Source organism: Crinia signifera, chromosome 1, assembly GCF_055691185.1.
Source record: "Crinia signifera chromosome 1, ASM5569118v1, whole genome shotgun sequence".
Lineage (NCBI taxonomy): Eukaryota > Metazoa > Chordata > Amphibia > Anura > Myobatrachidae > Crinia > Crinia signifera.
Window position 1 is genome coordinate 260183910 of NC_139217.1, and position 14022 is coordinate 260197931.

General features: G+C 48.3%; 1 protein-coding gene across 6 annotated transcripts in view; it reads left to right on the plus strand.

Annotated features, from left to right (window-relative positions):
* The window catches only part of LOC146073938 (survival motor neuron protein 1-like), a 45334-nt gene that overhangs the window by 29434 nt on the left and 1878 nt on the right, over positions 1 to 14022 (plus strand). The window lies entirely within an intron of this gene.

Sequence of the window (14022 nt, forward strand, 5' to 3'; positions counted from 1 at the left end):
ATTCTGATTGGTTGCCCATAGCAACATTCCATCCCATGTGAAATAGAACTCCCTTCTTAGCTAATTTCCCCCAAAGAGTATTCGGTCTGTGTCCTATAGCCTTAGCATTCATTTAGCATTTACTTAGTACAGCATATACAGTACCGATAAGGTATAGGAGTTAGACAATCGAAATGTCAACACTCAGGTTTTCGATGAGAGAATTTGTGATGATCCAAATGTCAACAATGTGTGCTGATCTGTTCTTTATGTCGACATTTAGATTGCCAACATTTAAATCATGTTCATACAGTATGTTCAGTATGTCAACAATATGCAAGTGGACTATGTGAATGTTGGCAATACTGTCTAACCCTAATGCTGATTTGTCCTAAATGTTAACATTATGCAATCCTTCATTATGACCATATTGACACTTTGTGAAGGGTGACATGTTATGTTTCAGTTAAGGAAAATCAGCGATCCTCGCTGTTTAACCCCCTCGCCGGCCAATCGCCCTATTCAACATTCCGGGGGAATCCTCGCTGTCACAGGACGGGGAGGATTCTTCCAAACAGTGAAACCCGCGGCTAATGCAGCGAATCAGCTGCATTTCACCGCAGAATTCGCTGCTTCAGCAGCAAAATACGACAATTCCCCCTCGCTCCCAAAATGCAGCGAGGGGGAATCGGCGTATTACTGGGGTCAGTTGAATATTGCAGTGGGAGCACTGACAGCGCTTGCCCCCGGCATTGAATACTTGCCACATAGCCTTTGTTATTATCTCTTATATATTTGGCTACATCTGTCACTCAAAATGTGTGAGTGTGTCTATAACGCTGGGTGGAGCCTCTGACCGCCCACATACACTCACATTGACCCACAGTGCCAGACACCCTCTGCCTTCCCATGCTGCCCTGCAAAGACACTGCTACTCCACAGCCACCAGGTGAGCGCCGCCCCCCCTCCCGCGATTCGCAGCACCCCGCGACCCCCCCCCCCCCCCTCCGGCGGTTTGTGCCGCCCCCCCTCCCCCCTCTCCAGCAGGATAAGTTGTTTTAATAATCAGTTCTAGAGGGATGAGTAAAGTACAAACAGGCCGGTGATTGGTTATCAGCCCTGCCCGTAGCAAATCCTTGGTGAGCTGTAGACACAGACGTACATTATCCCAAGGTCGTTCTTTAGCAGGAATCACAGAAAATAGATTCTTATGTATTTGTGCAACAATAATATGTATTCTATAGTGTTTCAGTGAAAGATGCCATTACAGAATTGCCTGCACTCAGAGGCGGAACTAGCGAGTTATGGGCCCAGGTGCAAAAATATGCTTCGGGCCCCCTCATACTCAAAATAGGAACAGTGTGCACCGAAGGCTTTGTGGGAAAGTGGCATGGAGAAATAATAGTGTCACAGTAGTGTCTGTTTATTTACATTACATCACATACAGTAGTAGTGCCACTTGTACACATTGCACCAGGTAGAGCCCCTCATACGCCTTTCAGGTTGCATTTATAACCCGGGTTATTGCCCGGTCGAGGAGCGATGTGAAAGCACTTAACTGAATAATCAGGGTCGACCAACCTGGCATATCGACCTGGATTACAAGAAGGGTCCAACTTGTGTATAATGGGTTTAGTGTGAAAGAGCCAGACCCGGGATAGCGATCTGAAAGAGCCCCTTACACATTCTGCGCCAAGATTATGCACACTGTAATGCCCATTACACATTGTCATACACTGGAATGCCAATTACACGTTCACACACTGCATTACCTATTACATATTATGCCACACACCATAAAGCCCATTACACATTATCAAACACCGTAATGCCCATTACACATTGTCATACAATGTAATGCCAATTACACAGTCACACATTGCAGTACCCATCACACATTATGCCGCACACCGTAATGCCCATTACACATTATGCAGCACACCATAATGCCCATTACACATTATTGTACACCATAATGCCCATTAGACATTGTTGAATACTGTAATGTCCTTAACACATTGTCAAACTGCAGTACCCATTACACTGCACACTATAGTGCTCATTACACATTGTTGCACACCATGATGCCTATTACACATTGGCGCACACCGGAATGCCCATTATACATTGGTGCACACCGTAATGCCCATTACACATTATGCCACACACATAATGCCCATGACATATTACACCCGCAGTAATGTCCCTTACACATAATTCCCCCCGTAGTGCCCCTTAATCATTGCCCACATTAGTGGCCCTTACAGAATTCCCATATTAATTCCATATAAGAGGGGAGGAGAGACCTCATTGCCACGTGCCTGTGTGATGTGCGCTCAGTTCCTACACAGTTGAGCGGCTCAGGCTAGTGAGCCAATTGGAGCTCATGGTCCGGCAGCCAATCACTAACTGTGGCTGCCTGTCCGTGAGCTCTGATAGGCTGGTGGGCAGGAACCATATATCAAATGTCCAGCGGCGCTGGCTTGAGCTCCTCAGCAGCCAAGGAGCTGAGGGCACACCACACACAGCCATGGCGATTAGTGGCCATGTGCGCCCCTCCCAGAGGACCCAGTGCTCTGCAGCCTGATCAGTCTTTTGGTTTATCAGGCCATGGCCCCTTCCCTGTAGTATAATTATTATACAGTATATCAGCCCCATCCCTGTAGTATAATTATTATACAGTATATCAGCCCTATCCCTGTAGTTTTATTAACAGCCCCTTCCCCGTAGTTGTATTAATATTTAATAGCCCCCTCCCTGTTGTATTATTAATATTAACAGCCCCCTGTCCTCCAATTAAGATTGCTGCAGACCCCCCTCCTCTTATATTAACTTATACCTTTGGCTGGTAGACATCTTGCTCCCAACTCCTTTCTGCAGACCAGGATTAAGGCTCTGGAGGACATGGGATACTTAAGGCAGGAGGGCCCTAAGGTATTGTTCATCCATTTAGACCTTCCTTACCTGCATCTCTCACTCCCTCCACCTCACCGCCCCCCTTCATATTCACTCCCTTCACCTCTCCATTCCCATCGCCTCTCTCTCACCAATGAGCCTCTCCATCCCCCTGCATCTCTGCGCCCCCATTAACCCTGCACTTCTCTGCCCCCCTATTCACCACCATTGCACAACCCACATACAACCCCTAACACCTATCGCCATACCCCTATACCCACACACCCTTCTCCCCCTGTCCATCCAAAGTGTCTTCTTTTTTTTTTTTATAACGTTTTTATTTTACTTTTTTTTTTTTATTCAGTAACAAATACATACATATCACTTCACCGGACAAAAAGAAAACACACAGAAAAAAGAAAAAAAAAATCACAAAAAAAACACAAACAGTCACAGCATCTTAGCATCATTATGTATTCATACATGGCTTTACAGTCAACCTCCTAATTATTTCGTCAAAGTCTTTTACAACAGAACATGATTACCCTTTCCGGCTTGTTAACCGGAACGCTATTCCCTGTCCCTCCTTTTGCCCCCAGAATATCCTCCTTTCCCTTTTCAATTCTCTTTCCCCTCTCTCCCCTCCTCCTGACCCCTTCCCTTACTATTCCCCTAACTTGGCCGACTCCCTCATACTGGCCCAACGTTTTGTTGTCTTGGAGAATCTGGAGTGTTGTTCCCCTTATATCTCACTTCTCTGACTCCTTTTTCCTCGTGCCCTTTTCCCTCCTTCCCCCTTCACCTCCCTCTCCTCCCTTCCCTGCCTTCCGTAGGTCGCCCCGGCACATCTATTACAAGCAATATTTCCCCTATGCTCCCCCTTTTTTGGTGATCTCACCACTCTAAAGGCAGCCGCCATCTTTTGTGAGGCAGATGGCATGACGGGGAGGGGTGAACGAATGAGAGAGGGGAAAAGAGAGAGAGAAAAAAAAAAACCCTTTCCTCATGTGCTCTCTATATGGAGGGTGTCTTGTGCATCCCCATTACTGATTCCTCTCTATCAGATATGGGAAATCGTGTCTGTTGTCCATGTGATTTAGATTATGTGACGCCCGCCCCCCTCCTAAAAAAAACCACTCCCCCCCCCCCCCCCTAACTACCGGGATTTATCCTACTTCTTACCCTTTACATTACCATAAATCTATGCCCCCCTTTCCTGTGTCTTAGTGCTGGACCTACATACTAATCCTACGAGTCTTATTGCCTTCTGGCCATACGTACTTTAACATCCTTCAGGGCTCGTTGCCTAGCTGCGGTACCATTTATGTGACCGTGCACCCTATGTGTAAATGTGCTTGTCTATACAATTTATTTATATTGGGGCAGGACCGCAGAGCTCTATACTGATCTGAGGGTCCCCCCGTGCCCTTGCCTACCCTCAACTGAACTAAAAAAAAAAAAAAAAAATGATAATAAAAACCCAAAATTTTCCTCCCCTACCCCCCCCCCCCCCTACCGATCTGCCCCCTCCGTGTTACATGCTTTGTAAAATCCTGACCTATTCCAGGGGCCCCAGATTCCCTGATACTTTGCAAGCGTACCTCTCGAGGCATGTAAATATTTTTCGTGCTCGTTAGTTTGATTTACCAGATTGACCCATTCTCCGTGGTGCGGAGCCAATGGGGACATCCATCGTCTGGCTATTATAACCTTAGCAAGGGCCACTAGGTTTCTAGCCAGTTGCCTCATTTCCCCATTAATTGCGACTTCCTTCCAAATCCCTAAAACCATATTTATTTTAATTAATGCCGCTCTCGGAACCCCTAATTGAGCAAGAATTTCCCTTACATCCCCCCAGAACCTACTAATTTCCCTGCAACTCCAGAGTAGGTGATCAAACGTAGCCGGCCTCCCCCTACATTTAGGACAACCATCTGATGCCGACCCCGAGAATTTTTTCATTTTAACCGGGGTGATATAGGTCCTGTGGAGAATATTAAATTGGACCTCTTGTGTCCGTATTAAATTGGTGGAGTGCCGGGGACTTGCCACAGCCACCCTCCACCCAATCTCATCCAGCTGAGGAATATCCTCAGTCCATTTGTCCCGGAGTGCCCCCATTTCGTCAGATTGAGAAAAAGACTGGAGGTACTGGTACATCTTGGACATTCGCTTCCCTTTAGAGAGTTGTTTAATAAAGATTTTACAAGGGGCCTCCTCCAAAACCCAGGATTCAAGCCTACCCCCCTGCGTCATCGCACTTCTTATTTGCAGGTATCTAAAAAATACTTCCTTGGGTAAACTAAACTCTGATTGTAACTGGGAAAAGGATTTTATTATCCCGTCTTGGCACCATTGTCCCACATTCGTGATTCCATAGAACCTCCAGATTGTCCCACCTAGTTGTTCTTTGAGTTCCCTCATTCCTGGCAGGGATAGGATAGGGGTGTCCGGGTCCAGACCCGCCGTTTTCGTTAATTTACTGATCCATCTCCATACCTTAACCGATTGGCTGATTAATGGAGGAAAATCCCGGCGAAGCCCTCTTACAAACAATCTTTGAAGAGGCGAGAAGTCTGGATCCACTTGCTCCACCAGACTGCATAATTCATCAGAGACTTCCTCTGGTTTGACCCATGCACAGATTTGTACCATCTGTGCAGCCATATAATACAGTTTAAAATCTGGGAGGGCCAGACCACCACTCTCCCTATCCCGACACAGGATTTCCATTCTAACTCTGGGGACTTTGTCCCTCCATATAAAGGAGGAGACAATACTCTTTATCTTCCTAAAAAATTCATCCTTAAAAAAGACGGGGGAGTGTTGGGCAATATACAAGAACTTAGGCAATATGGCCATCTTGACCAGATTAACCCGGCCAATTTGTGAGATCTGGAGCCTTGCCCAGCTTCTATACTTCGACTTGAGGTCATTGATAAACGGGATAAGATTATCGGGGATATAATCCACTGATTTTCTTGCAACCACTATTCCCAAATACCGAAATTTCTCCACAGATTTTAACTGTACTTCTAACGCTGGACTTATACCTTCTTTTTTCCCTATCCGCATGTAATTAGATTTACCCCAATTCATTGAGAGCCCAGAGAAACCCCCATAGTCCTGAATCAGTTTTATCACCCCTGGTAGGTCTCCAGGTACTGCAAGACCGACCAAGAGGTCATCCGCATATAGCGAAACAAGATTTCTACAGGGCCCCCCACCCCCGTTCCCACCCCCCAGGGCAGCCCGCAGGACACACGCCAGAGGCTCCACCACCACCGCAAACAGCAGGGGGGATAGTGGGCAGCCCTGGCGCGTGCCTCTGGAGAGAGAGAAGGGGGGGGACGTAAACCCGTTGATGGTCACTCTAGCTTTAGGGTCCCGATACAGCAAAGAAATCCGTTTAATAAACATTTCCCCAAACCCAAATGCCCGCAACACCCTCCACAGGAATGGCCACTCGACCGAGTCGAACGCCTTGTTCGCATCAAAAGATGCGAGCAAAGCGTCCGACCCCCCCATCTCTATGCCCTGAAGGTAAGTATACGCCCTTCTAAGATTAATCATAGTGGATTTCCCCACCATGAACCCAGTTTGATCAGGGTGAACCACTTGATGAATTACTGTCTGGAGTCTGGTTGCCAAAATTTTGGCATATATCTTGGCGTCTGCCGTTATTAAAGAAATGGGCCTGTATGAGTCTACTTGGTTAGGGTTTTTTCCACTTTTAGGAATCATTATTATGGCTGCCTCAGTCATTGACTGAGGAATGCTCTCCTCGGCCTCCATGTGCTGAAACACTTTTAGCAACCGTGGGCCTAGATTGTTTATAAATTTCTGGTACACTTCCCCGGGAAGACCATCCAGGCCGGGGGCTTTACCCTCTGGAAAGGAATTAACCGCCTCCTTCACTTCCTCTACTGACATGGGGGCCTCCAAGATCTCTCTTGACAAGGGCAGCAGACTAGGAAGGTCTATCCGAGCCAGGTATTCATCAATTTCTTCATTACTCCGATTAAGTTTAGATCTATACACTTCTTCCAAATGTGTAGAGAAAAGCTCTGTGATCTCAGGGGTCTTTGTCACCGCTTCACCATTTTCTGACTTAATCATAGAAATGATATTAGGGGGGCTCTCCTGCTTCATTAAATGGGCCAAAAATTTCCCAGTACGATCAGAGTTTGCATACCACTTGTGTGCCCCAAAACCCAACCTCCGACACGTCACCTCTTGGAGATACTCTACCCACTCTTTCTGGGCAGTCTGCCACGCAGACCTGGCATGGTCTGTCTTATTTGATAGGAAGACATTCTCCAGGTCGATCATTATTGTTTCTAATTCCTTTGCCTTTTTGCGATTTGAGGTCTTCAAGAAAGCTATCCTTTTAATTACCACCCCTCTCAGATAGGCCTTAAAGGCATCCCAGATGCAATTATTAGGGGCGGACCCTTCATTACCCACAAAGTACTCCTCTATCATGGCCTCCATCCCCTCCTGTTCTCCAATTTGCTCGAGCCAATAGGCCTGTAGTTTCCAATATCTAAACCCTATCGGGGTCTCTAAATCCATCTCTATTATAACCGGGGAGTGGTCGGAGATTCCTCGGGCTTTGTAATCTATATGTCTAATCTTAGTAAGAGTTTTAACCGAAACAAGAATCAGGTTGATCCTGGAGAACGTTTTATGGGAGGAGGAATAGCAGGAAAACTGCTGAACCTCGGGGTTCCTTAGTCGCCAAGGATCCTTCCACCCTATCTCCTCAATAAACTCGAAAAACCTATTGCCCTCCTTACAAATTTCCCTCTCTGACCTGTTCCATCTATCCAAACGCGGCTGGAGGACCTTATTAAAATCCCCCAAACAGATTACCAAATTATCCGGGAAAGATGCTGCAAATTCCACCGCCAGTCTCACCACATCGTATGAGAATGGCGGAGGAATGTACACTGTAAGAATACAGAACCGTACATGATCAATAGCACACTCCAGGAATATAAATCTACCCCCCTGGTCAATCTTTACACTTCCCACTTCTAATACCACGGTTTTTTTATGAGAATCACAACCCCGCGGGAAGAAGAGGAGAAGGGGGCTTGGAAGATATGACCAATCCAGGGACGTTTTAAGGAGCCCACCCGATCCTTCGTCAAGTGGGTCTCTTGTAAGCAAATAATATCGGAGTCTTGGCTCCTGCATTGTTTCAGAACAAGAGCTCTTTTGACCCTACAATTCAAGCCTCTAACGTTCCAGGTCATGAATCTAATCATCTAAATAGAAAAAATAACAATAAACCACAATTTACATTTATCCCGTCCTCTCCGACTGGTGCCCGACACCCCTCTTGTCCCAGCCCGGACAACCTGGCCCCTTCGGCCCATACTTAAGGAAAATTTTGTCTTAGAGTTGCTGTGACTAAATGAAAACAAAAACAAAAACATACACTGACACAAAAACACCCCCCCGATCCCCCCACCCCCACCCTGTATACCCAACCCCCCTGGTATACCTGAATCCCTACCCCCCATCCAATCTGTCACACTCCTTACACTAATACATACACCCCAGGAGCAATTTACTAATGACCACAAAAGAAGCCCACCCCCCTCCCCCCCCGTACACCCCCACACCACCACTCACAGAATCTATTCATGGTGGCTGGAGAGAGCAACCAAAAAAGAAAAAGAAAAACAATGACAAACCAACAGTAACAATGATAGCTCTCTTCCCCCCACCAACTTCCCTGTTATATTACCACAGGGTCCGCCCCCCAGCAATTAATAGGAAAAAAAAAATATTATTTTTTTTTTTTTTGCACCCATATGACCTGTACTCAGGACCTTATACACTTTAACATAGGACCACATCTTCAAACTGCAAAAGTGGTCAAACGACCTTCACTCAGTAAGCACTTTAAAAAGAAAAAAAAATCAAAAAAGAAGGAAGAAAAGAACCAAAAAACACATTATCACTTTGCCAGGATTTGCTTCCTTCCGGGATATGTGGCATCAAGCCACCTTGCCGCCTCCCCGGGAGTGAAAAATTTTTTCGTGGCCCCATCCGCCACTACTCAGTTTGGACGGGTAGAGCATAGAATATTTCAATTCCAACTCCCTCAGGCGAATTTTTTATTTCCCTAAATTTAGCCCGGTCCTTCTGGATCTCTAAGGGAAAATCCGGGAAGGCAGCAATCCTACTGCCATTATGAACAAAGTCCGCCTTGTCCCTGGCCAATCTTAGGACCATGTCCCGATCTTTGAAGTTTAAAAATTTCGCAATCATAGTCCGAGGTGGACCTCCCGGAGGAGGAGCCCGACCAGGAACCCGATGAGCTCTCTCTATTACAAACTGGGCTGAGAAGGCCTTATCACCAAATATCTGAAGCAACCAGTCTGTCAGGAATTTTTCCGGGGCATCTCCCTCTATCCTTTCTTCAAAGCCTATAAAACGGATATTGTTCCGTCTCAGTCGATCTTCCATGTCCGACATTTTGTACCGTATTTCGGTCATTTGGCCACTCATAGCTTTGACCTGAGACTGCAAAGGACCAACCAGATCTTCTACAGCTGAAATTTTGGTCTCGGCCTCAGTTACTCTCTCACGCAGTACTTGAGCATCATTCCTAAGCAGGGAAATATCAGACTGCACTTTATTAATCTGTTCAAGAAGGCGGGTCTCGCATGTATTAATCGCCTCGAGCACTTGTTGCAACGTGACCTCAGGCGGCACTGGGTTTTTGCTCTCTTTAGTAGGGGTAGAAAGTGGAGTACTAGACTGTGAGCTATTTCCCGCCTGTGATCGGGCATATTTCTCCAGCCTCGCTGCTGCTGCTGTCTGACCGGTTTTTCCCATGGTTGCAATCAAAACAGCCACCTGGCGTTATCTCCCACAGGCCGTAGACCCCCCCCCCCCCCCCGGTACAGATTGTAGAGTTTTGGTACACTTTAATACTGGCACCAGATAGAGTCCCAGAGTGCAGAGTAAATGTGCCACCTATTTACACAGACTGATAAACTGGGTTTTGTACTGGATACAGCGCTTCACCTTTTCCCCTTTCTCACAGGGTAATTTTGCCTCTGAGGGCAGTTTAATATGAGCAGCCCCTCAGTAGGGACCACTTGTGGACCTTGTTCAGGGCCTCCAGCCAAGGCCTCCAGCAAGCAGTTCCGACCACAAACCGCAGTATACTCCCAAACCGACTCCCTGCCTCACACCCAGGGACCGGGTGGGGGTCCTACATGCGGAACAAGCCTAATTGAAACCAGCCTTGCCAGTTTTCCCGGCTGACAAAGTAATGCCTTCTATAAGTCTGTGAGCCAGAGTACCTCGGTATATCGCTGGTCCGGTCACAGCTGCACCTTGACTCTGAGGGAGCACTCCTCGCTGCCCGTGCTTTCCTGCTGGATTATAACGGCCCACAGGAAGTCTCTTGCCGGTATAGGTAGACTAAGTGTCTGCGGATCTCACCCGCAGGCTTCCGGCGTCTGAAGGCTGTCAGAGCAGGCTGTCCCCGGTCGCCGCGTCTCACACCCGCAGGCACCGGCGGGCAGCGCTCACTCCCGACGCTGTCTCTGCTGACTCCGTCCACTGCGACTCTCCCAGACGGGCAGGGTTTCAGGCAGACATCCAAGGACCCCTCGGCACGCGTCACCTCGCGTCACTACGCCGGGCGCCCTCTCTCACCAGGCGCCTCAACGCTTCCTTCCGTCTTTCGTCAGGCAAGGGACCTCAGGAGCACGAATCCATGCACAGGCTGCGCATAGAAGGTAACAAGCGGCAGTTTAGAGCGGGTTAGAGCTTTTTTTTTTTTTTTCACGCTGGGGCTTCTATCTCTGCAAGGGAGCAGTCACCATTTGCGCGGTGTGGTGTGCACGGGGGAGGACAGACGCGCGCTCTCACTCACGTCCTGCCGTGGTCACGCCCCCCCAAAGTGTCTTCTTACACGCATCCCATACCCCTCTACCCCCAACCTAACTCATATACCGCTACCCCCAACACATCCTTCACTTAAGTCCCTGTCCCCCAACATACACCCCATAACCCTACAGTATATCTCCACCACAAACACCCTATTCCACCCACAGACCCCCTATAATGCTTTACTCCCATATACACCCTAGTCCCCCTGTTTGTTCCACATACACTCCATAATCCTCTACACCACTCCAATTACACAACCTACTCTTCCACTGTCTCCAACATACCCATCCCATAACCATCACCACCACATTTCTCCCCCTACCCCCACCAGAGTCTGACCTTTTTTAAGTTTGTTACTCTGGAGCTCGCACGGCAGCTGTATGGTCCCCCTTCTGATAGCCACATTTACCAGCACATCGGGGGAGCTGTGCGGGCGGGCAGGATGATGTTAGCTGCAGGGCTGAATCAATCTGCACTCCCGGCACAGGCTGGTCTTCTTCCTGCACTCCCGGCGCAGGCTGCACAGACTCAGCTGTCATAGCCGCACTGAATCTGCAGCGGCTGTGACGGCTGTCACAGGAGGGAGCAGTGGCACGGATTGGATCCACAACAGAGATCCAATCCGTCACACCCCACCTGCCGCCGCGTAACACAGACCGCAGTGAGTTCCCCATATGCGGGCCCCCGGACGCATGCCATACTTTAAAGAAAAAAAAAACTGAAACACCAGTATGTGGTGCAGACGGTCAGTGGGCCCCATGAACTCCTTGGGCCCTGGTGCACTGCACTGTCTGCAATGCCAGTAGTTCCGCCCCTGCCTGCACTTGTGTTACACATTTTTACAGTAACACAGATTTTCCTGCACCTACTGTATGTTAGAGATCTATATAATAACACAGAATTGCCTGCATCTGTTTAAGAGATTTTTCTAATAACACAGAATTGCCTGCACCTAGCCTAGAGATCATACAGTAACACAGAATTTTATGCACCCCCCTCCCGCAATTCACGCCACCCCCCCCCCCCCCGTTATTCGTGCGATTCACGCCACCCCCCCGAGCCCCCCATCTGCACTTTGCGGACCCACGCCCCCTCCCCCAATTCTGCCTACCTTGATTCACGGCACCCCCGCACCCCTCCCGCGATTCACGGACCCCCGCAACCCCCCTCCCGCGATTTTCGGACCCCCGCACCCTCCCGCAATTCGTGGACCCCCACGCCCCCCCTTCCTCCCGCAATTTTCAGACCCCCTTCCGGCAATTCCACCCCCCCAGCGGACCACTGCGACCGCCCTCACGCATTTCACGTACCCCCGTGAGAATGGGGGATCCTGTACCGCCACAAGCAGGTTCCGCCCCTAGGTGAGAAATCCTGGCCCTGGCTGCCGCTCTGCAGGTTCCCTCACTGCCAGAAGTGTCCCCCCGGTCCTCTGCACCAGCGTCACAACTTTTATCAATGTCTTGCCCACATACCACTATTATACAGTCTCCTGCTCTCATGCACGCTCACTCCCTCCCAGTGGGAGGAGACGCTCACCCACTGCCGGGAGCTGCATACTGTCCCCCACCCTCCTCCAGTTCTAAGGATGCCCATCGACCATCAATGATTTCAAATCATCGATGGTTTATGGCCGATGATGAATACTTTTGCAATCGATGTGGGAGGACCAGATGGTTTCCCTACATCGATGGCAAAGGAAAACCGGTCAAGTTTCACATTTTTTAATGGTGCCGGGACACGGAGCATAGCTCCGCCCCCCACACCCGACAGTCCCGCCACCGAGTTCTGATTGTCCCACGGCCTATTCAGTCAGATATAATGGATGACCATCGATAGCTACAACAATCGATGGTTATCCAAGTAATATTTTACTATTATCGATGTCAGGGTGCAAAATCGCCATCAATGCCAACCATCGATGGCGTCTGCACAAATGCCCATCCCTACTCTGCAACAGGCAAAAACCTTTACTACTCCTCATGCCCACACACCTCTATCACTGCCCTGCCTCCTGTTCTCCTGCCCCGTAACTTCCGCCAGTGGGGACCCGCTCACTCTGTGTTGCCCACATTCCCCAGTGGCAAACGCAGGATTTTCCAGAGGGGGTTTCCAGAGGGGCGGAGCAAAGCACGGAGATGGTGACCCAGTATATGCCGGGTCAGTTAAAGTATTATAGATAGACCAAATGTATATGAATAATAATACAAATATATATATATATATATATATATATATATATATATATATATACAGTATATATACACACACACATATATATATATATATATATATATATATATACATACATACATACACATATATATAATATATATATATATATATACAGTGGCGTCAACAGCAGTGTAGACCCCTGGGCATAGCAATGTATTGGGGCACCTACCGATCCTCCAGCGGTAGGGGTGGGGGAAGCTTTGATGTCCCCCGGGTGGTAGGGGGTATTATATCAACCGCTCAGCATGTAGGGCCTGGATCAATAATTTCCACTAATTACCTCTTTACTGCACAGATGATGGGAGATGAGGTGGGAGAAGGGGGCATTGGGCTGAATGAAGGGGCCCTGATACAAAACTTCCAGGGTGGTAGAGGATGTTTAATATGCAGAGATGGGGTGTATAGTGGAGTGGGCTTATTATTCATAATTTTCTGGTGGGAGGACAGCTTGCTTGACTGCAGATATCTTCAGTTCCCAGAAATAGATTTCTTAGATTTTAATGGAATTATAAACTAGAGGATCCCACCTACCAAATGGTATTGGGGACTAGGGGATCAGTGATCAGGAGGCAGAGCAATCTGCCAATGAGGATATAAAACTACATACCAGGTGTGTGGAGCTGGAGCAGTAACCAGCTGCTGGAAGGCTGATATCTCTGGTTCTGGGAAGAGACAAGCTACTAGTGTCCATCAAAGGAGAGTCCCAGCTTTTGGAATATACCCTCAGAAGAGCTCTAAGTCAGACAGAACCTGAAATATCTGACTGGGAAGAGCAATTAACAGGCTTGGATGGGGGCCACTGCTTTGAAGTCCGATATCTCCGGTTCCCAAAGGCCGATTTTTAAAATTCTTGTATCCCTTAGACTCCTGGGGGTGTTTCTGGGTACTCAGAAACCCCCCCTGCGTGCGCTACTGTTCCCCTATCATGCTTTACCACCCAGTCTCCTGCTCTCATGCACCCTAACTCCCAACTAGTAGGTGGAGACACTGACT